Source organism: Pinus tabuliformis, chromosome 4_2 (assembly GCF_031772625.1).
Source record: "Pinus tabuliformis cultivar Carrire ecotype Pingquan chromosome 4_2, CPIR1, whole genome shotgun sequence".
In the NCBI taxonomy this organism is placed as follows: domain Eukaryota; kingdom Viridiplantae; phylum Streptophyta; class Pinopsida; order Pinales; family Pinaceae; genus Pinus; species Pinus tabuliformis.
The window spans coordinates 931,070,577-931,094,550 of record NC_142304.1 but is presented as its reverse complement, the minus strand read 5'-3'; the positions used below and the strand labels follow the sequence as shown (position 1 = coordinate 931,094,550).

The following is a 23,974-nucleotide window of genomic DNA, read 5'->3' as shown; positions in this document are numbered from 1 at the left end:
TTTAAAGTTTAGGAATCTTCTCGACCATACACAAGGCCATGAATATCTTCGATAGATTTAAAATATTACTACATATCATATGCCATCTGTCATAAGAAATAGTATAAAGAAAAAATATATTAAAAATAAAAAAATATATCTCAGAGATTCTACAGTATAACGAAAAATATATATTAAAAATAAAAGAATTAGCTCACAGATTCTATAGTAGGTTCATGAAATTTCATTCAACCCAAAGCTTCCTCTGCAACACGGTATTCTCCAATAATTAATTCCTACAAGATCAAACTATATCAACCTTCCCATATAGACAAATATAATCCTATATCTAATTCAATGGATAACATTTTAGATTTCTAGCCCCCTTCAATGATGATACATTCTTAAAGGTGTGCCAAAAATCTACTCTCCATGACATTATAACTATTTACATCATGGGTAATATTGGTAAACTCCCAACCAAAGATAAATGGTTTCTAGAATATGATTTTCTACACATTTCCCTTATCCCATTTTACAAGTAGGGACACTTGCATCTTTAAATAAGGATCAAATATCATGGATTTGAAGAGAGGAAGAAATTGGAGGGTATAATAGTATTTATATGGCGCTAGAATGGATCAACGTTAACTTTGAATATATACATGCCATTTTTCATCTCTATGTTTAACAAGGAAGGAATTATAGATCAATGCATATAAGTTTTTTGTTGCATTTGTGAAACATATGGCCCATATCATCTACAATTATGCCCTTTATTGTAACCTAACACTCATCCATATGTTTTGTGATCACTATCGTAGCCCTAGATCCTTATATGTTAGTGATAAAGTATGACTATATCCTTAGAAACAACACTTTCATTGTGTTAAACATCATAAGCTTCATCCACTCCAATGGGGCCTTCACCTAATGAATTGTGACATAGAAACTTCATTATGGAATATTAAATAATACCTTTAATTTCACTAGGTATTGATAAATACCTCCAAAAATCCTTTTTTCAAACCCCCCTCCCAATACATATTGCCATTAAAGCAAGTATTTATTTTTACTTAGATATCCTTTAAATTCCCCTCAATACCTATAAACCATTTGGTACTCTACAACTCCCCATAGTACTTATAATGCACTGACTTTACTCTTTATAATTTTAAAATTCCCTTTATGAATGAACATGGTAAGATATTGGTCAACAAGGTGAAGCCCCTCTACCCACTCCTTTATTGCAAATATTAGATTCTACATTAGATTGGTGGCTCATATATAAGATATAAGTGAATCTACATTGCATACCTCCAATCTTGGCCTCTTGATTTTCGAGGTTTTCATAGACTCCATTTCTGGAGACTCTAGATTATTATTTTGTTGGAGACTATTGATAACACTTCCGCCTGAAGATGTAGTGCTTAGGGGCATCAAACTTGTACTATGTCTCATTCTCTTTGTCTTTGCACTACCATCATGTGACATTAGATTTCTTGCTTGCAAACTAAATTTTGTCTCGTAACCAAATCCTCTCTGACAGCGACTATGGAGACATTACTTGGTGTAGAACCTACCATCCAATATATCAAGCTTACCACTGAACCTATTTCATTCACGACAACCCTCAAGTCCTTTAGGGAGACTGATTTGATCCGCAAATTTTAGGGAAAAGAAAAACATCAAACAACATTCCATGATAGATACATCTCAACATGAACTCAACATTTAAGTTAACCAACAATTCTCATGATCTTCAAACTGGTATTACAACTATTTATGGTGTCTAAGGGAAACCTCAAATAGAAGTGTTCCAACTTCCAAGCATGACAGAATAATGTAGTCCTATTTTTAGTTCATCTATTTCCTTATGCTATTTGGCCTCAAGGAAAGTGATGTTGGAAACCTGGTAGTCAGCTAAACATATTAAATTAATCAAAAGCATAGCATGATTCTCAGGATAGTCAACTTCACATACTGAAATTCTTCAAATCTGGTAAAATAATAAGGGAGATTGACACTTCATCTGTCAATTTTGCTGGTGACCAGGGGCTATTGAGGTCTCTAATATTTAGATTTCCTAAATCCCAATTCAAGTTATTACTGCAATGACATATCCTTATGAAGGGGGTTTCTCCCACATGAGTACTTTCTTCCTTGGAACCAAATCCACCAACACATAAACTGGAAGGTAAGGAACTAAAAAGTAGACAATCAATACTCTAAACATAATAGGATATATTTGGAGGGCTTTTGAGCCAGGATTATTGTTACAATACAAACTCCTAATACCATTCCTTGATCGCTATTTTATAGGGTGCATGTACATAGTGCAATCACCTGCAACTCTTCCTCAAGTATATAACAGAGAACCAATCTAATGGACTCCACAATATATTTTCAAAAGAAAACAATACTAATAATCAGTCCTCGAAACGATAAATAAAATGGTCAAAGCTCCTTAAGGTTTTCTAACAATCTCCTAGTTTTTATGCTATTATCATATAAAATAATTAACTTTAACTGCTAATGTGACCATTTGAATGTATCACCTAATAGCCCTAACAATAGCATGTTACATCCAGTTTATTGTTCCCTTATGTTACTGGAGCATTTTTACATTGTATTCAATCTAATTTGCTTCCATTGAATAATAATTGCCATTGTGGAACAATAATGCATTATAAATTGATAAAGGATACTACTGCCCCCTAGACATAACCATGAGATTGCCATTACAGCATCTAGGAGAGACCACGATGAATTACTATAATAGAAATGTCGATTAAAAGTCTCATCGTGTAATTTATAATATCGGTTGAGTTTCTATTACACCAATGATGAAACCCAAGGAGAATTCCAAGTTTCGATATATTAAAATTTAAAAATGCATGATGCTTGTTTTGTTTTCAAAAAACAAAATGATGTAAACACAAACTATATTTAAATTCCAAGGAAAACTGAAACATATCCATGGAGCCTAAAAATTGCGTAGATTAGGTAGCTTGCACTATTAATGTGGAAACAACAAGTAACAATAAAAAGACCTTTTATGATCAATTTCTAAAATAATGTGGAAAAGGAAAATAACTATCCCTCCATATATAATATGAGAAAATGAGTTCACACCTGCATACCACTTTTACCAAGCACTATAATGGGAGTTCTATTGTGCTTGACTTGCCTCCCACCAGGAATCTAGATGAAACAATTCCGTGTCCATCTTGGTTGATTGTATTCATAGTTGGGCTAAGAGAAAAATTAGCTAATAGTGGTGAAGTAGAAATTCTAGGTGCACTAATAGCTAGAGACTGATCATGATTTAGTCCAGGAGTTATCTCCTGAAATCGCTTAGCACTTCTAGCATTTGAAATTGAAGAAATGACAGAAGGCTACTTCTCAGGGTCTTCTATGTGAGGCGAAAGAGCTGGGAGAGTAGAGGGTGGAGGTTCTATAAATGGCGAGGTTGTAGGTTGCATGGGAGTTGCTTTAGGAAGTTGAAGTGAAGATGATACTAAACATTGTTGATCTACCTGTGGGGAGGATTGTTGAGAGACTTGTGGAGAAGCAGCCTGGAAAAGTTGTGATGAAGAAACATAAAGTGTTGACCCTACCTTAAGTGTTTCTGGTGATAAACTAAACAATGACTTAATATACAATGTTTTTGTATAAATGTTTGTTTAACAACATACTATTTTTCCATTGATTCTTTACTCAACTCATTAATTTGTTGAAGTTGCAGCATTTGTTGTGTGTGAAGCTTTGCCTGCAACTCAATAACTTGTTGCTGCTTTTTCTATTGTAACTGTAGGAACCGTTGTTATAGAAGCTGTTGAAGCTATTGTTTGAGATGTTGTTGTTGATGTTGAAAATTTTGTTTTTGATGTATCTTAAGTTGTTTTGCTTTTTCTTGCATCATTTATTGCTACTTTAGAGTCTAGTGGGGATGTTGTTGTAGAGCATTTATATTATTTTGTTGTCAAGGATTAATTTCATTCTGCTGTAAGGAGCTAATATTATTTTTCTGAAGACGATCATTATCGTACCTTAAGAGCTTGTTTGGGTAACTCCTATAATCATCATCCATAACAGTTAGCTCTCTATATGTGCTGAAAAGATAATCTTAAAAATGAACTTTTCACTTCTTTGACTGTTTCCATGATCAGGAGAAGAATTAAGTTTTCTATTTTATTTTTCCCATTTTCCCAATCCATGATGAGATTAGAATCCCCCAAGACCTGAAATCCAAGAAATTAAATTCTTAACAGTGAGAGAGCAAACAATTCAGCCCTATTATTTTTCCCCCACCCCCCACAATAGACTTAAATGTAAAACTATGATTATTATTCAACCAACTCCTCAAATTCTAGGATTCACTTAAGCCAACAAAATATACACATGCATCTACTTTATCTATTTCTGGATTTTTCAAAGTTCTATGGCTCTTCATTCTGCTAGATTTCCAAACCCCTCCATAACCAAGACTAATTTTTTCACAAACCTGACATATATCTATATATCTATATCTATATATATATATATATATATATATATATATATATATATATATATATATATATATATATATATATATAGATATATAGTCTCCTTAATTTGAAAGATCATTTTATTTCTGGGCAACCAAACAGATCATGCTACAGTACAAGGAAATACCTTGCGCTCGTTCACATATTTATACTTTAACCATTTATCCAAATAAATAACCAAAGTATTCCCTACCCACTCTTCTTCCATCTCTGTCAATTTCAAAGCTTCACTCCAAAGTTCTTTACTATAAGGACAGTGCACTAGTAGATGATCAATAATTTTGTCACTATCTTTAAAGACTATACATCTGCTAGGCCCTTATCAAAACCTCTTCTAACAAATTCCCGAAGTCAATAATTCCTTTGATGGTGCTAGCCATGATTAACATAGTTTTCAAAGGGCCTTTAAGTTTCCATAATAAATTCCATCGCCACTTCTTTTCACCCCCTTCATCCTCCTCAAAACTAAACTTGTATTCTAGCTGTGCAATATACATTCCATAGTATTCGTTTTAGACCAAATAATTTCATCCTCTCCGTCCCTTAAGAAAAAATAGCACTAGTATATATTTCACAGTATCCTAGTCATACCTTATCCAGTCTAATATAAAAAATTGTTGCATTTATTTTGGATATTGTATGTGTAATAAATGTAGCCATGCATCTCTTTAATTCAGAAGTAAAAACTAAAAGAAATGAAAACAAATTATTATCACATTCCTAGCAACAAAAGAAACACAAGAGGGATGCATCTTCATTGTGATGTAAACCTGAGAAGTTAATAGTATTCCATGAAAATTCAAATAAAAAACTGCAAGGAATGCCATGTGTTTTATTGACGGTTTTGGTAAAGAAATTAAGATTAGATGTCCGATTAATGTGGTACACCTAGCACCTAATCCCACATCTCTCATCGATGAGTATGTCAAGGGTTTTCATATCAACACCTAAAAGTGTCATCTATTGTCATTCTCATATTGGGAGAAAACTATCATTGTATCCATTTATTAAATATTTTGAAGATTTATGACCCTATTTTTCACTTCATTGTGTTTAGAGAGACCAGAGCTCAGCTCACAACAGTTGCAGGCTAAAGTGCATCCCCTTTCACCCTTGTTTTTTCTCATGTAGATAACCCATTTCTCCCTGTCCCTTATCAGCATGTGTACCATCACTCCTTATCAGTGCACATCCTGTCAAGACATTTGTAGACTACACATGATGCCTTTGTTCACAGAGAATTGATGCCTCAAGGTTCTATATTTTTTCTTTCCCAAGATTATCAGCTTCAGTGAGGGTGTCATGACTTTGGCTTAGAGTCAATTATTAGAGAAACTTCATAACTCCTTTTAGCCCTTTGCGACCAAGTAAATAATCCTAGATGTAGGAAGAGTGTATACAACCAAGCCCTCTCAAGGGTGGAAGTATGGAAGACGAGGAGAGATTTCATATTGTACTGTCATGGTGAAGAATTGTCACCAAGAGACCTTTCCCAGTTACATAAATGAGCCCAATCTGTGTGAGTCAACGAAGGGTTAGAATCAAGAAACTACAGAGGAATACTTTGCTTCCAAGGTGATTTTCCTTTCTTTGATATACATTTGTATAGATTGTTATGAATTGATTCTCTTTTGTGCACTTATTTTCCTTCTATTAGGGGCTAAGGATTTTCCTTGTTTGTCTATGATTGTAGTATGTACGTAGGTGACAGATTACAAGTGTTGCTGCAAGATCTCTGGATGAAGAGAAATATTTCTGGCAGCGGAATCGAGTCATTAATCTACACCAGCAGGCGAGAGAAACCAGGTGCATATCTGATTCCTTCCTTTGTTTATATTCTATGTGAGAGGTCATGTGCCTAGAGATCTAGCGAATACTTGTTTAGAATTATATCAACAACATGGAAGATACTAATGCTGGATCTATGGGACAATAGTTCCTTTGCTCTAGTGTAAAAATTATGCCAACAAAGGTAGACAAAATTCATATCAGATGTATCTCCATTATAATATATGATCAGGAAGCACATCCTCAATACAAATCAGTTTTAATAACTTGTAAGACTACCTGATCAATTGTGTGTGTGACAACTTCATCTCCTATCCATTTCTGTGGAATTTGGTTAGAAAGAGAGGATCTATGTATCAAGAAATCTAATGCATTTTTCATTACTAACATCTTGAATAAGGTTTATAAATGCCTCTTCAAACTCTCTCTCTCTTTAGAATAGCTTGGTTCATGTGGAGGTTGGTTGTAAGTCACTATGTGGTGGTTTGTAAAGGAATATGCTTATCTCCTTCACGATACTAAGGTAGGCCACATAATAGAAAAAAATTCCCCTCATTTTTCTTACTTTGGCACTGGGTTGGCTATCCTCAATGGTTTTCATGACCTACTACAAACCTAGTTTTAACAGTCACAAACAAGAAGATTTAAATACTTACGATCTCACTCTTAGAAGATTTCCAGTAGAGAAATCATTCAGGTTGTTCTGTAATAGCAACAGATGTGAGCTGCAAATGAATTTGACTTTGAGATAGATGGACCTTCTACCTACCTCATAGAATTTGAGGATGGCTAACTTCTATTATTTATGTTAATAATCCATCCTTTTTATCTACGTCCAAGCTTTGAATCTAGACTTATAGTGGACATGTTGGTTCTCATATAGGATTTGAAGCAGTGTTGCAAAATTCATGAATTATGTTTTGAATTCTCATTTCATCACACAACAGACTTAGCATCATGATCTTCTATTGGGCTAAAATAGTCATTGCATCCATTATTTACACATCGATAAGACTTACATTATTCATATCAAATCCATCTCCCTTAACTGACCTAGTCAGGAAACAGATCCTTGATATATAACAACTTTAGATACCTGGAAGATTGCCTAACAAATTTTGCATATGATTGGATTCAGCTTAGATCCATTTCCACGGGGTCTAATAAAAAAGAAATTATGTGTATCAAGAAATGTGGTGCACTAGTGCATTTGTTGTGATTAACTGCTTTAATTTAAGATCTATGAATGTCAATCTAAACCCTCTCTACATAACATTTTACTATTAGTTAAAAGAAGCTTTTATGTCGAAAAAAATCTAATTGCATTGACTTACCTTTTACTAGGACCTTCATGAGAATAAGTCATTTTAAATAATGAATATCAACTATCTTGGAATGCACTTTTAGAGTTTCTCCTATAGAATGGTCTACCATCCTACAAACAATTGGTTGCTTTTTACTCCTAAAGGATCTTCTCATCATCATAACCCATCAAGTCATGCTCTTAGACTCATATTTCTATTATATAAGTCCAAGTTATTGGTTCAAACCTCACTATAGATTTAAAAATTAAAACATCAACCTTGTTGTTGTTGGGAAAAGTATCCAATTCGGAATGCCCCTATCCCACTCTAAGAGGTGATAGTGCCTTAGCAACAAACAAGGAAAGCTATCAAAGTATTCTTCTTTATGAGATGCAAATAGAGAAAGAAGGACGTAACTAACCGGTGTCATCCGCTAGTTTGTCGATCCAATCACTCTCTCTTTCGTTCGCTTCCCGCTGCCTGCTCTTTCACTGGTCCAGTTTCACCCAGTTCCTGCAAGATCACAAGAGAGGAAAACTACACGAAAGATATAGATTCACATTCATAACTAGTTTAGGATCAGATATAAACTAGATATGCAAATATAACAAAACATCATTGAAATACAAGCATATAGGAGAAACTCAAGTAGCTTTATTGATATGATAACAAGGTTCAAGAGGAGATACAACCAAATGAGTCCCGATCCAGCATCTACCTCCCAACAATAGAAGCCCTTCATCTCCTCCAACAAAGCATAAATCACCCAATGTACTAATCTCAATCTCAAACCAACATCAATTCTCTGCAAAGTACAAAATTCCAGCCTCCTGAACCTCTGGGTGAGAGATCCATATATAGATGTAAGCAGAGAGGATGAGTCAGCTTATGTTTTGACTTGTGGCTTCTCTCTGTCAGTTCTTGCTTCCACTTGGAGGTTGAGAACCTCTTACTCATCACTAGTCGAATTCATTGAGGCAAGTGTCATTGGAGAAGATTCTGGAAGCTTCCAGGGTTTTTCCGCCTCGTTGAATGAGCTTGCCATTTGTCATTTCCCGCTCAGTGCACCCTGGTAGTGTTTCTACCTGCGTTGCAGTGCACCTAGCCAGTGTAACCTCTGCATTTCAGCGTAGACAGCTAGTGGAGCCTCTGAATTGATCCTGAATTGACTGTTTCTGAGTTGTTTTTGGTGGAGAACTTCTGGGAGAAGCTGTCTTTTGTTGACCTTGTTCCTTTAGAGGTAGGAACAACTCTTTTAGGGACTTTGGATCCCTTGGATTATGGACATTTCATGCTCAACGCTGCAAGGCACAAAAATGTCTATAACAGTTGCCCCCTAAAGTATGAGGCCGTTTATCGGGTGAAATGCTTTATTAGGAGGATCCGAAGTTCTTCCAATGCTGGGAGGAGACTTGTAGTAAGATACAATACAATACATTATTTTTCATACTGCTTTCATGATCTAGCTGATGCGGGCATTCCCATGCTCAACTTTATAAATTCATTTTTCTGTACATAGAACAGACAATCGTCTGATGGTAGACTGATGATTTTGATGAAATCATCATCCTTTTGGTAGGATGATTATCTGCTGCAATGTTGTACATGTCAATGTCTTTATTTTTCCTGAATATATATCGCAGCTCGGATGGATGAAACTAGATTCGGGGTCTTCAATCTCGTTCGATCTTCACTCTAAGTACAATTCGATCCATGTGAGAAATGTTCTGAAGTCGAACATGGAAAGACATCGCTTGATTACCAGTCAATGATGTAAACTGTTAACAAGCGCGAGAGGAATCACCGATAATGACAATGACCCTCAAGGTACTGCAGTACAATTCACGTGGTGTGAATAAAGGACTTGGCGTCAAACACCACACAAAATCTTTTGGTCGAAGGTCATTGATGTATACCTGTCGCCGGAAGTGAGAAACTTGCCATTGAGGCATGCAAGCTTCAAAGTACTGAAGGGGGTGTTCCTAGATTAACTTCTTGGATAACGAGCTGATGTCGACAAGAAGCGATCCGTCAAAGGAGGGCCTTAATGTATCCCACATCAGTGACACAGAACGGAGCAAATGATTTCAATGGAGGTGAAAACGATCTGATGATATATGGTTCAGGGTGGCGGTCATGAAAGGATGAAGGATAATGTATGGTGGTGGATGGGACACGGTTGACTTCTCTGGATGACTTCTCTTGAACATATCGGCGACACTTGTGCGATGGATTGGTAGCATTTACACCAAAGATGGATGGTATTGGTGAGACCTTGGTGATGTGGCCGGTGAATGAAACAACCCAACCCGACTCAGGCACAGAGTGGAAGTGTCATGTTCAAGAGTGACTTGTTACCAATAAAAGTTCTTTGAGTTTCTTCCCAATTTTCCCCAGTCATCTCTGACCAGTACCTCTTTATTTTTGTCAAGCTTGAGGAGGATAACATATGCTTGTTCTATAATTTTCCCTTCGGGCAAACCCATCGCTATGTTTTAACGAGCCTAGCGATAGTGAAACTCGTTCTCGTCTAAAGACAAGTTTGTCGCTATTAATGTTTTTTAACGAGTCTAACGACAAAGATAACTCGGTCCTTTTCAATTTTCGATACTCTGAAAAGGTACGTAAAGATAAATCCAAAGTTCCTTTTTCGTCATCTAACCCCTTAAGTCTGAAAAAGTATAAAACAATACAGAAGGGATGAGTTTTCGATAGTTTTAACGAGCCGAAAAAAACAAGCACTCGATCTTTTTGTGCAATAATCCCTCAGGTCAAAAAAGATTAAAATCTAGAGGAGGGATAACACGTCCGGTCGCTTTAACGAGCTGGAAGGCCAAAACTCGGCAATCTTTTCATATTTTACGAGTCAGATGAAAAGAGCTTAAAGAAGACTCATCTTTTGAGGAACGATTGATAAAACGGGTAGCAGCTGATTCCAGGTAAGGGTTGGAATTTTCCAATCACGGCAGTGTCCCAAGGATGGCTAAGTGAAATCACTCTTCGCAGCTGTTCCTCGAAATGGGTAAACAATCAAATGGAGGTGAATGATTAGCCAATGGAAAATTGGAGGTGACGGTGCAAACACGACCAAGGCTTTAATGGCTGATAAATCTACATTCGCAGTGGTTATTTACTGGAGGATAGTTCATTTTTTAACTAGCTTAAATGGAAATTGAAACACTTTCTTGATCTTATGTTTATTTTTTAACGAGCATGAACTATGTGCTAAAACTGCTCGATAACATGATCTAGTTTTGATTGGTAAAATCTTCGACCATATCACTGTTTACTGTTTTTATTTATAATGTCCTTGTGCTTTACTCTATCAAGACTTTAATCAAACTCATGTGTGCATGCAGATGTTGGTCATGTTCGTCAAGTAGTTCGCCCGAGGCTGCCAGCCGCTGCCCTAGCAGGAGAGGCTGCTGGGAGGGTTATCCTTCGTGACCTTGATGTGGCCGAGACCCTTACAGCTGTGCAGGAGCAGGTTGAGAGCCTTACTCTCAGTATTCCAGATGTGAGGATCGACGAGTTACCTTTACAGTTGCAGCGACATACTACTGGTGTGCCTAGACGATGGACTCGTCTCTTACGCATGATCGCACAGGCTGTGACGTGCTATCACGAGCATCATTAGACTAGGGTGCCCCCTAGCATTTTGAGTTTTTGGGTCATGTGACCGATTTTGTCTTGGTTACAAAACATTATATGTAAACCATAAATAGCTTATATATATATATATTTTGATTTTTGGGGTTTTATTCTGGTTCAGTTATATGATCCACATGTACAACATTGATGATGTGTTTCTTTTTATAAATGTTGCAAATGTCTATCTAACGCATAGTTTGCTAATGAGTCGGTTAACGTGTTTAAGTTTCTGGAAATACGTTGGTATTGAATCAAATCAAATCGTCTTTCCAAAATCTTAACCCTTAGGAACATGCGATAAATAGCTGGGTTGCGGACGGAATATATACCATTGAGTTGTAGTATTACGAGTTGTGAGTCTAGCCTCACGATTATTTGGCGTATACCATGGGTGATGGCATCAGAGAGCAGTTCTATCAACGCGCTATATTCAGCGATGTTATTCGCTGGTTGACCAATACATACACCTCTGAAACTTACTAACTCGCTGCTTGGATCAAAAATGGCCCAGGCTGCGGAGGACAGGTTCCGCGAACTACGACTCGCTCCGTCGGCATATCCCACACATGTCTCCAAAAGGTTCGACATCTGCAATAAATGTAAAAAGGTGGATTACTCGACCAAAGCGACCACTTTAGCGAAAACAAAATACAACAAAAGCATATTGGTTACTATTTAAACATAGTAACGCTTGAGATACAACCCATTACGAGGTTGCACCAGTGGGATTCCATCATAATCCATTAACTCGTAGGCTCCTTTTGCTAACACTAGTTTAACAATATAAGGGCCCATCCATAAAGAATTAAATTTACCTGCTCCCAATTTATCGGATTCTTGGTCGTAAAGCAAGACCAAGTCACCTTCTGAGAAGACACGGGGTTTGACATTTTTGTCGAACTGCGCCTTGACTCGTTTATTATGGGCTTCGTTAGCCAAAGCAGCATCACGATGGGTTTCATCCAATTAGATTAATTCTAAGAAACGGGCCTCTTCTTCTGAAGTTCCTGGGAGGAGATCGACTGCGAGTTTAAGAGACGAGATTTCGCACTGGTAAGACTGCTTCCAGGCCATATACCAGTTGGAAAGGTGTGAACCTGGTCGCATTCCTTACTGATGTTCGGTAAGCCCACAAGGCTAAGTACAAGGTTAGGTGTCACCTTCTTTTGTGAACTCTGATCATCCTTTGCAACATACGCTTCAGGACCTTGTTGATCGCTTCAACTTGTCCGTTGGCTTGCGGATAATACGGGGTAGAGCTGTCGTGAGATAGCCCTAGCTTGGCATCTAATTCAACCATCATGTGATTGCGAAAATGCGATCCATGATCTGTAACTATAGCCTGTGGTACGCCGAATCTGGCGACTACATGATTGAAAAAGAAAAGGGCAGTTGTTTCACCAGTGTTATCTAATGTAGGCATCGCCTCGGCCCATTTGGTAAAATAGTCAATGGTGACTATAATATACCCATGTCCCCCGGTCGAGGTGGGGTTACATGTCATGAAATCGATGCCCCATTTGGCGAAAGGCCCAACAGCAACTATTGGCTGTAAAGGTGCGGGTGGTCTTCTGGTTTTGCTATAAAAAATTTGACAAGCATGGCAACTTCTGACTGCGGTTATGCAATCTTTGAACATGGTTGGCCAGAAGTATCCTGCTCGCAAGATTTTTTGTGCTGTAGCATATCCAGATAGATGGCCCCCACACGTGCCTGAATGACACTCATTCAGGGCTTTTTGGGCCTCCTCATGGGTGAGGCACCTTCTCAGAACTGTATCGATACCACGATGGTAAAGCGTATCACCGACGATCATGTAGTCTTTTGCTTGGTATCGTATACGTTTTTGTTCAGAGTGAGAGGTGTTAGGCCTGAACTTTTGGGTTTGGAGATAAATTATTATATCTCCATACCGCTCATTGCTTGTAGATATCAAAAACAAATTATCGTCCACGATTGATTCCTCGGATGTTTCATCGTTAGACGATGATGGGAGATCGCATAATAATTCTGCGAAAACTAGAGCTTCCTTCGATTTGGATTTTACAAATTCCAGATCAAACTCTTGAAGGATTGCTATCCATTTTGAATATTTTCCCCCCAGCAACTGTCGCGACAATATATAAGTCATGGGGTTGCAATCTGACAGAATGGTATTTTTTTGAAAGAGGACATTATGTTGAAACCTTTGAATCGATTGAACAACTGCAAGCACTGGTTTTTCAACATAAGAATATTTGCTTTCTGTATCATTTAAGTTTCTACTTAAATAATATATAGGGTGTTCAATTCCGTCGACCTCTTGAACTAAAACCATTGTGATGGTTGTATCCGCTGCAGCCAGATACAGGTTAAGATCTCTTTGATAATCGGGGGCGTACATTAACGATGCTTTTATTAAGGAATCCTTTAAAGCATCAAAGGAAGCTTGCGCAACCTGATCCCAAACGAAGGGTACCTCCTTTTTCAAAAGACGTGTATAACCTTTAGCAAGTTCTACGTAATTCAGAATGAACCTCCTCAGAAAGTTTGCTTTCCCTTGGAGTTTCTGAATTTGAAGCAAATTCGAAGGTGGAGGCAAATTGATGATTGCCTAGACCTTGCAAGGGTCGAGACGAATCCCATCCTTGGAAACAAAAAAGCCAAGAAAACGATGAGAACTGACGCAAAATACACATTTGTGCGGATTAAGTCGTATCTTGTATTGTCGGCAACGTAGAAATATCGCTCTTAAATGCTGCGGATGATCAGTCCACTTTCGTGAATGAGCCGGAAGGTCATCGAGGTATGGTTGAACGATGTTCTTGATGTCATGGAAGGCATAATTCATTACCCTCTGAAACGTCGCCCCTGCGTTCTTTAAACCAAAGGGTAATTTTCGATAAGCGAATGTGCCCCACGGAAAAATGAATGCAGTATTTGACTGGTCCTGTGGGCGGATATTTATTTGATTATACCTAGAAAATCCATCCATGAATGAAAAGGTTTCACATCCGGCGCATTCATCAATTATCTGGTTGATGAAGGGTGTAGGGTAGTTGTGTTTTGGACAAGCTTGGTTTACATCGCTATAATGGACACACACTCTAATTGTCCCTTTTTTCTTCATAACAGGGACAATATTCGATACCCAATCGGTTAGAGGAACCGGGTAGATGAAACCAGCATGGAGAAGTTTTTCAACTTCTGCCTTAATGGCAACGGCTTTCTTGGGGTGCACCTGCCTGAGCCGTTGTCGTACCGATTTGACATCTGGATACATCTTAATTTCGTGTTCAACGATACTCGAGTCAATGCCTGGCATTTTATCATATGACCAAGCAAAGAAATCTTTGAACTCACGAAAAACAGCGTTATATGTTTCCAGTTCTGAAGGAGAACAACCTTTGCCGACATAAATATTCTCTACAACATTCGTTTTAGTCGAGATATTTATGGCTATAGTCTCTTCAATATTGGATAAGTTTCGCTCGGAATCCACCGTATTTACAGTATTTGGTAGGAATTCAAAGACTGATGGGTGATAAAGGTCATCTTGAGTATCTTCTTCATAATCTGGAAGAAGGTGGTGGCAATCATTCCATGGTGCCCCTTCAATCAACATTGATTGTAAAATTCCTTCGTCGGTTCCATGCACTCTCGACCAAGGATCTAAAGGGGTACCATATTCTCTAGACCTATCCACCCAAACGCTTGATGAGCGTTGGTTGGGGTTTGCCTCCCATGCTAGAAACATTGATTGCTACAACACTTCTATTGGGCTTGGGGGCAAAACCATTGCATGATCCATGTTGATATCGTCTTCTGAGATCTTCGTGGAAGATATCATATTGCAGGTACCTATCGACGCTACTTCTGCCAAATAAATTGGAGGTGGAAGAGCGAAAGTTCCCATTAGTATAGGATCTTTCAGTAGGCCTACTCCGATATTTTGAAGTGAATGGGGGCTTCCATGGATCATGGGAATGCTTCCTGTAACTTGTGAACCATTGGGGAGGAAGTTTTGTTGGTCGACGATCGTAATCCCCCCTTGAAAGGGGAATGCGATCTTTCTAAAATAGGTCGACACCAAAGCTGCCATGGCATATATCCACAGTCTTCCTAGCAAGATATTGTAATCAAGATTTCCATCGATGACTTCAACATCTATTTCTACTGTTTTCCCCCCTAGTTCAACCTTCAAGTTATTTAGGATACCATATCGGGTATATGTCCTTCCGTCGAATGCTTTTAGTGTCGTCGAAGATCGCGACAAGGTTGGAGATCCTAAAGTTTTCCAGCAACTCGTCGACATAATACATGTAGATGTCCCCTCATCAATAATTGTTCGGTGAACAGTTTTGTTGAGGGCTTTCACTTGAATAAGGAAAGCTAGTTGAGCTGGTAACTGAGGATCGTATCCTTTGTGGTCAAAGGATACAAGATTGGAATCCCTAGGATCAACCCCACCAATGGCTGATAACAAAGCCTGCCTTTGGGATGGACAATTTTGTAGTACTTCAAGAGTCGACATAGTGGATGGCGATGTGGCCAAATCTTCCACTATGTTATAATGCTACGCCGCTCTGGCGCGAGGATTAAATGTCGACTTGTGTACTACTCCCTTTGGCAGTTTTATTGTTAATTCAGGAATGATGGGTGGTACAACTTCTGTCGAAGTTGTTGTCTAACTACTTGGTTGATCTTTACCTTTGTCGTTCGACAGTTGCGGATTCCCGTAACCTTTGTTCCTTGTCGAAATCAAAGCATCATTTTGTTGCTTGGAAATCAACAACATTAGCACTTGCGATGGGGAAGCATTTCCACTATCAACCAGATTTGCGCCTGGATTTGGAAATGGGTCAGTTAACACAACTGAGGTTTGCGAAGTTACTCTTAAAGAATCCTTTAAGCTCAGCTTTGTATGGACATTCTCTCGTCCAGTGATTCTCATCACATATCTGACACCCGAAAGGGGGTTTCCTATCTCCAGGATGGTTTGAAGAAGTTTTCTCAGGAGATGACTCACCCTGTTTCTTCTTCTTCCCTTTTCTTTGCTTCTTCTTGCTTCCTGGTTGTTTGGTTTCTTTGCCTTTATCTGCTGATACGACATTTACTTCCGAAGCAAGAATTTCGTCTTTTGCATTTTGATCTGAAATCTTACGGGCTTTCTTGGATGAAGCCTTTGTCGATTTCGCGTTTGTCGTGCCAATCACGCCATCGCCGGCATGAGAGTCATTATTTGATTTAGGAGGAGGAGGAATTGAGAATTCCGGTCTAGGGGCGTCAGGTATTTTGTCGTAGAGCGTGCCAGACTTAGTATAGACCAAGTCTAGATATTGCGCACGAGCAATAACTTGCTCTTCCGTTACGACTCCCCCCTTTGCCACATCTTCCGTTATGGCAGGAAGTAATGACTTGATAAACCATTCAGCTAATAGCTGATCGGGAACATACGTTTTTACCATCCTACGACGACGTCGCCACTCATGTATATGATCAGATATGTGAGTGGCCATTTTCTGTTTGAAGTTGGTTAAGATTTCGGTTCCCATTTCATACCTTATCGGTAATTGAAAATGGGTTAAGAAATTCGTGGCTAAGGTGCTGAAATTGTCGAACGAATCTATAGGCAATTCAATATACCATTTTGCCGCTGGACCCGTTAACGTCCTCTGAAAAAGGCGAAGCCTTATCGAATCATCGTTTAGGGTGTTTGATGAACACCACAGATGAAATGTCATCGTGTGATTCGATGGGTCTTCACCTGGATTTCCATTAAATTTAGGAATGTCCGATGGAAGTTTGTGAGGAATCGCTGGCCACCAAGGGGCGTAAGAAATTGGATCGTTTGTTAACCGGTGTAAATCGGGTAACTCTAAAGTTGCCACGAAAGGTAACTGTTGATTCAGGTTAGGTGAAGCATACCCAGGGTATGATGGAATTGCCTGAACAGTTGGCCTTTGCATACCAGCATAATGTAATTGATGCTGGTATGACTGATACGGTTGGTGGACTTGACCACTATAAAGTGGTTGATTTTCACCGTTTTGAATGTACGGTTGTCCATTGTTCGCAAAGATCTACTGCTCAGAACCTTGGTACACTTGTTGGAATTGTGGTTGTTGGTATTGCACCAGCCACGGTTGTGAAGCCATGTTCTGTTGTGTTATACTAACCGTCGGACCAAGATGTGGGGTAATTGTACCCGTTTGGACCTGTGTCGCCCCACCAGTTGGCAATTGTGGTTGAGTCACAGGGTCAAGGGGCTGTTGCATTACAACCTGAGAAATCTGAGGTTGACATACAACAGGCATTGTTTGAACTTGTGACACTGTTACAATAGCTGGTGTTGTCGGGATGTTCGACATAGGTACACATTGTTGCATAGAATACACAACTCTTGGTTGTTGGGGTAGTATAGGTACCCACCCACTCATCGTAACTCAAGTATAACCTGAATAATGTTGAGAACTCCCGTATGGATATCCTCCCGGAGGGGGTAATGAAAGGGCATACTGCCCCCCATACGGTTGTAATCCAGAACTCAAGGGAATTGTTTGGCCTTGGGGACTGGATGGCCCAAATTGACCTCCAAATGGATCAATTTGTCAAGTCTCAACATAAGAGTTGCGGGATATTATTCCGAAGGAACAAATAGGAATGGACCACACTGCCGAAATAGTCCCTGGATGGACTCCTTCTAGCGGTTGTGAGCTAGTCGGGACAGATGGTACGCTGGCAAACATTGTCGGAGTGACGGCAGGGAGTTCTGCCGTCGCTCTATCATTCGACACAGTCCTAGATGTTGACGGTTGTTCAGACATTTTGAGTCTATCCAATAGATTGCCTAGTAATTCTACAGGAACTTCCACTGGTGGTAGACTAACTTCTGATGTCGAAGGAAATAGAGTGACCCCGACTCCAAAATGTGTTGGAGTACTTGCTTGCGGATCTTCTACAATTTCCTCTATCACAATCAAACCAGGTGGAAGGGGAAGACCTTCAGGTCCGTAAAATATTTCTGGTGTCGAAGGGGTTGAATCGACAACGACAGATGTTTGAGGAGCAAGACTCTCTGAACCGGTTGTGGATGGAACTGGTTCAGTAATGCAAGTATTTGCTCTCAGACTAGGGTTAGTATCACTGTCCCTCTGTGGCTGTTGAACTTCTTCTATAGAGGCAGGGTTTCCAGAATTTTTTGGAGTAACGAGATTCTCAGATGTTGTTGGAACACTTGTTCTAACTTTGATAGGAGGTTTCGAACCGGTTAAACGAGTTCGCTTTGTCCGTACTGTTTTCGATTCCGGAGACAAAGACGGTTGACTCGTAAGCCTCCGCGAACGACGGGTTTTCAATTGACTTTCTTCCACGATTGCGGATTACTCGATCAACCAAAATACAAAAGGGGAAAGTGTGTTTCTGAATTAAATGAATTTTTAGACGCTTTAGACACAGCTTGCTTTTTCAATTTTAAAGAGTCGAGAAAAAGCTAAAGATGACTCTAGTCTCCTTCGATGTTTTAACGAGCCCGAAGTGACAAATGCTCGAATGGACATTTTCCGTTATAGAGTCTGAAAAAGGCCAAAAGGAACTGCTCTGGAGTTCTAGGTAGAGGGTGTGCCAAACTTTTCACAAAACCGCAGAATACTTTTTAGGGTACGAGCGGTCAATCTTCCCGAATGTTGTGTTCAGTGCATTGCGATCAGTAGGGCAGCTGACACGGCTTCCTATGGATAAAGGTTATATTCCTATAGGGGTCTCCCAATATATACGCGACAGTACGTGGGAGCACAATCCGTACTGGCACTTATCGTCTCTCAGGAGGAATCACCCAACCATCAGTGAGGCGACCAGTGACCAGGTTTTACGACGCTGGAACACGTCTCTAGCCTAGACCTATATGTTGTGCATTATGTTACAAAGCGTTGTTAAGTTCATTCGATTTATTTTAGGTTGATATTTCTTAGAAGTTTGCCTTTTTGGATCACCACGAGATGTATGATTCAATTCCTAAATGCAGTCTAAAGATGATAAGCAAGCTTTTATATCTTTTCAACAATGAAAATCATAGCTACAAGGGGAAAAGAAAGACACCATCTTTTCTCAAAGAGCATAGAGCACACAGTAATGCACTTTTCCCTAAATCAACATACAAACTGTCAAAATGCAAATGCACATATGCATGTATTTGTTTTCACTTTCTTAATATTGATGCCTAAAAAGAATGTTGTTGTATAAATTTGAATTCTATTTCAAGTGAAAACAAAAACAAGTTCCTTATTTGAAATCAAAAGACGATTACGACACTTTATGACTTACTTGTTTCGACACTTGAAATGTATAAATTAAAACCAAAAGACAAAAGTAAAATCTAAATCAACTGTGAACATCAAACAAACTCACTCCTAAGATCAAAACGACACTTACGACAGGTCTAGATCTAGGGGCGACAGTATGACTAGTTTACTTTTGTAATGGGAAACTGCAAATGATGTAACAAATACACAAAGAAAAAATACAGTTTCTTTATACACCTGAGATAGAATTGAGGCAAAGAAAAGGGGTTTCAGATAGGTACACTGACTGATAACAGGCTGCAAAAAAAGAGATGAAACTGGGCAAAAGGAAGCAGGGAACCACAGTTGCACAAGGCAAAGACTGATCAGTTCACCCCCAAAACAGAGGATTTGGCCTTCAGCGCAGGTAGCCTTCACAGGACCTGCGTTGAAATGCAGAACCTATTCATAGAGTCTGCGCTGAAGCAGAAACGAGAGTTGTTTCTGGGTTCTGGGTTACGGTTTGCAGTTTAATCTACAGTTTTTGGCCGAATAAAAGCTATCAATTAGGTACAATTAGGAGGATGATTTATAGGAGGACTAAGATCTATCACAAAGGGCTGTTAGAGCACTTGTGGATCAGCTCTTCAGATAATAAACAGGCCCAGTGAGTGGACTAGAGTAGTTGTTCTCTACTTTGCATTTGTAAATGGCAAATGCAGTTCGATTCGTCACTCTTGAGTTTATGAAATGAATAGCAATAGAAACACAAATAAACTAACAAGATACTCTCCCCAGCGGAGTCACCAATTTGTTGTTGGGAAAAGTATCCAATTCGGAATGCCCCTATCCCACTCTAAGAGGTGATAGTGCCTTAGCAACAAACAAGGAAAGCTATCTGAGTATCCTTCTTTATGAGATGCAAATATAGAAAGAAGGATGTAACTAACCGGTGTCTTCTGCTAGTTTGTCGATCAAATCACTCTCTCTTTCGTTCGCTTCCCGCTGCATGCTCTTTCACTGGTCCAGTTTCACCCAGTTCTTGCAAGATCACAAGAGAGGAAGACTACACGAAAGATATAGATTCACATTCATAACTAGTTTAGGATCAGATATAAACTAAATATGCAAATATAACAAAACATCATTGAAATACAAGCATATAGGAGAAACTCAAGTAGCTTTATTGATATGATAACAAGGTTCAAGAGGAGATACAACCAAATGAGTCCCGATCCAGCATCTACCTCCCAGCAAAAGAATCCCTTCCTCTCCTCCAACAAAGCATAAATCACCCAATGTACTAATATCAATCTCAAACCAACAGCAATTCTCTGCAAAGTACAAAATTCTAGCCTCTTGAACCTCTGGGTGAGAGATCCATATATAGATGTAAGCAGAGAGGATGAGTCAGCTTATGTTTTTACTTGTGGCTTCTCTCTGTCAGTTCTTGCTTCCACTTGGAGGTTGAGAACCTCTTACTCATCACTAGTCGAATTCATTGAGGCAAGTGTCATTGGAGAAGATTCTGGAAGCTTCCACGGTCTTTCCACCTCGTTGAATGAGCTTGCCATTTGTCATTTCCCGCTCAGTGCACCCTGGTAGTGTTTCTACCTGCATTGCAGTGCACCTAGCCAATGTAACCTCTGCATTTCAGCGCAGACAGCTAGTGGAGCCTCTGAATTGATCGTGAATTGACTGTTTCTGAGTTGTTTTTGGTGGAGAACTTCTGGGAGAAGCTGTCTTTTGTTGACCTTGTTCCTTTAGGGTTAGGAACAACTCTTTTAAGAACTTTGGATCCCTTGGATTATGGACATTTCATGCTCAATGTTGTAAGGCAGAAAAATGTCTATAACACTTGTGCATACAAGGAACGTGTTTAGTAAACCGCAAGGTTATCAAAATTTACCATGTTGCATCGTATTTTTCTTGACATCATGACCACTACCATATGAGGGAATAAAGTTTTGCATTTAAGCTAGGAGATCAATTTTGTCAAAAACAACCAAAGACAAGGTATGAACAATGTGAGTAGAATTCACTCAACTAAATGATATCTATAAACTATCAAGACTTGAAATTTTAAACAGTGGAAATTTAACACCTAGTCATTTTGGATTCACATCTCCTCCTAACAATGTGAAGTTGTTCCATTTGCAGTATAAATTCTGCAAAGTTCGCGGGGTGGTAGCACAATTGGAAAAAGGCATGTTGGAAAGCCCTTGTGTATCCAAGTAATCAGAAGTTCAATCCCGTGGACATGTCTCAGTAGACAAACTTATATATATATATATATATATATATATATATATATATATATATATATATATATATAGATATATATATATTATATATATATATATATATATATATATATATATATATATATATATATATATATATTACAAAGAATGGTGAATAGAATGAGTAGAATGTATTGTATAGAATGATCTCGGGAAGAAGCTAATTGCAAGATCTAGTAACAAGTTTTCAATTTTGTAAATCCACTCCCAGAAATATCCTTGCACATGCATGATAAGGAAACTTTTACTGAGTCATCTTTGTCTCTCTCCCTGGTTTATGGTTGTGATCTAGGAGATCTCCACAGCAATTGAAAGTCTTAGTAATGCACTGGTATATCCTGTTATTATAATTCTATTTCACATTAGTACTCCTACTAATTGTGAGTGTGAGTAACAACTATGAGATAGAGGTTGTTTATAAGGCACTACCTGCATGAGGTTTTCCAATCTGGTAGAAGGATTTGGGGGGGAAATCCTAGGGTTGATGTAATAGTATCCTCTGTTATTCCAGAACTAACATCACATGGAGTCTTTGTGGAATATCTCATAGCACCATTTTGGATTTTGGTCGTTATCTATGTTGATGCTCATCCGCTCTCTCTAAGGAATGTAAAACACTAGTTTTTACCCTGGATAAAAATTTCTTGATTAATGTAAAATAGTTTCCCAAATGATATGCATTTGATTTAATACAAAGTTGGTAAGTGGATGCAAGGAAACCCTCTTGGGAGGATCCAAATCATTTATTTTCCATGGTATCCAAGTTACCAGTGAATACAAAAGGTCTGACTCTTCCACAGTAATGAGGAAACAAAGGCAAAAACAAGTGCACATATCACAGGAAATGGATGTATGGAGCTGTAAAAAAAAAGAAGTGATATGTTACATGCAACGAATTTATTTACCTTTGGGGTCAAAAGATTTGGATTCTGAGATTTTTCTTCATACTCTATATTACAGACTGAACACAACTCTATTTTTGTTTCACTCTCTGCAATCAACAAAAATGGTTTTACAGATATCAATCTAGGATCTTATGTGTCGCAACACATATAGAATTTTACAATTATTTAAAATGACATATATTTTGGCACTGGATCACTCCAAAAACTCAAAATGAAGTCTTTAAATTGTCGAACGAAGCTCTAGGCAATTCAATATACCATTTTGCCGCTGGACCCGTTAACGTCCTCTGAAAAAGGCGAAGCCTTATCGAATCATCGTTTAGGGTGTTTGATGAACACCACAGATGAAATGTCATCGTGTGATTCGATGGGTCTTCACCTGGATTTCCATTAAATTTAGGAATGTCCGATGGAAGTTTGTGAGGAATCGCTGGCCACCAAGGGGCGTAAGAAATTGGATCGTTTGTTAACCGGTGTAAATCGGGTAACTCTAAAGTTGCCACGAAAGGTAACTGTTGATTCAGGTTAGGTGAAGCATACCCAGGGTATGATGGAATTGCCTGAACAGTTGGCCTTTGCATACCAGCATAATGTAATTGATGCTGGTATGACTGATACGGTTGGTGGACTTGACCACTATAAAGTGGTTGATTTTCACCGTTTTGAATGTACAGTTGTCCATTGTTCGCAAAGATCTACTGCTCAGAACCTTGGTACACTTGTTGGAATTGTGGTTGTTGGTATTGCACCAGCCACGGTTGTGAAGCCATGTTCTGTTGTGTTATACTAACCGTCGGACCAAGATGTGGGGTAATTGTACCCGTTTGGACCTGTGTCGCCCCACCAGTTGGCAATTGTGGTTGAGTCACAGGGTCAAGGGGCTGTTGCATTACAACCTGAGAAATCTGAGGTTGACATACAACAGGCATTGTTTGAACTTGTGACACTGTTACAATAGCTGGTGTTGTCGGGATGTTCGACATAGGTACACATTGTTGCATAGAATACACAACTCTTGGTTGTTGGGGTAGTATAGGTACCCACCCACTCATCGTAACTCAAGTATAACCTGAATAATGTTGAGAACTCCCGTATGGATATCCTCCCGGAGGGGGTAATGAAAGGGCATACTGCCCCCCATACGGTTGTAATCCAGAACTCAAGGGAATTGTTTGGCCTTGGGGACTGGATGGCCCAAATTGACCTCCAAATGGATCAATTTGTCAAGTCTCA

General features: G+C 38.8%; 1 pseudogene; it reads right to left on the bottom strand.

The window, feature by feature from the left end:
• Positions 1 to 3,137: 3,137 nt before the first annotated feature.
• Positions 3,138 to 23,974, bottom strand: part of LOC149172753 (mediator of RNA polymerase II transcription subunit 15a-like) — a 32,028-nt pseudogene continuing 11,191 nt past the window's right edge.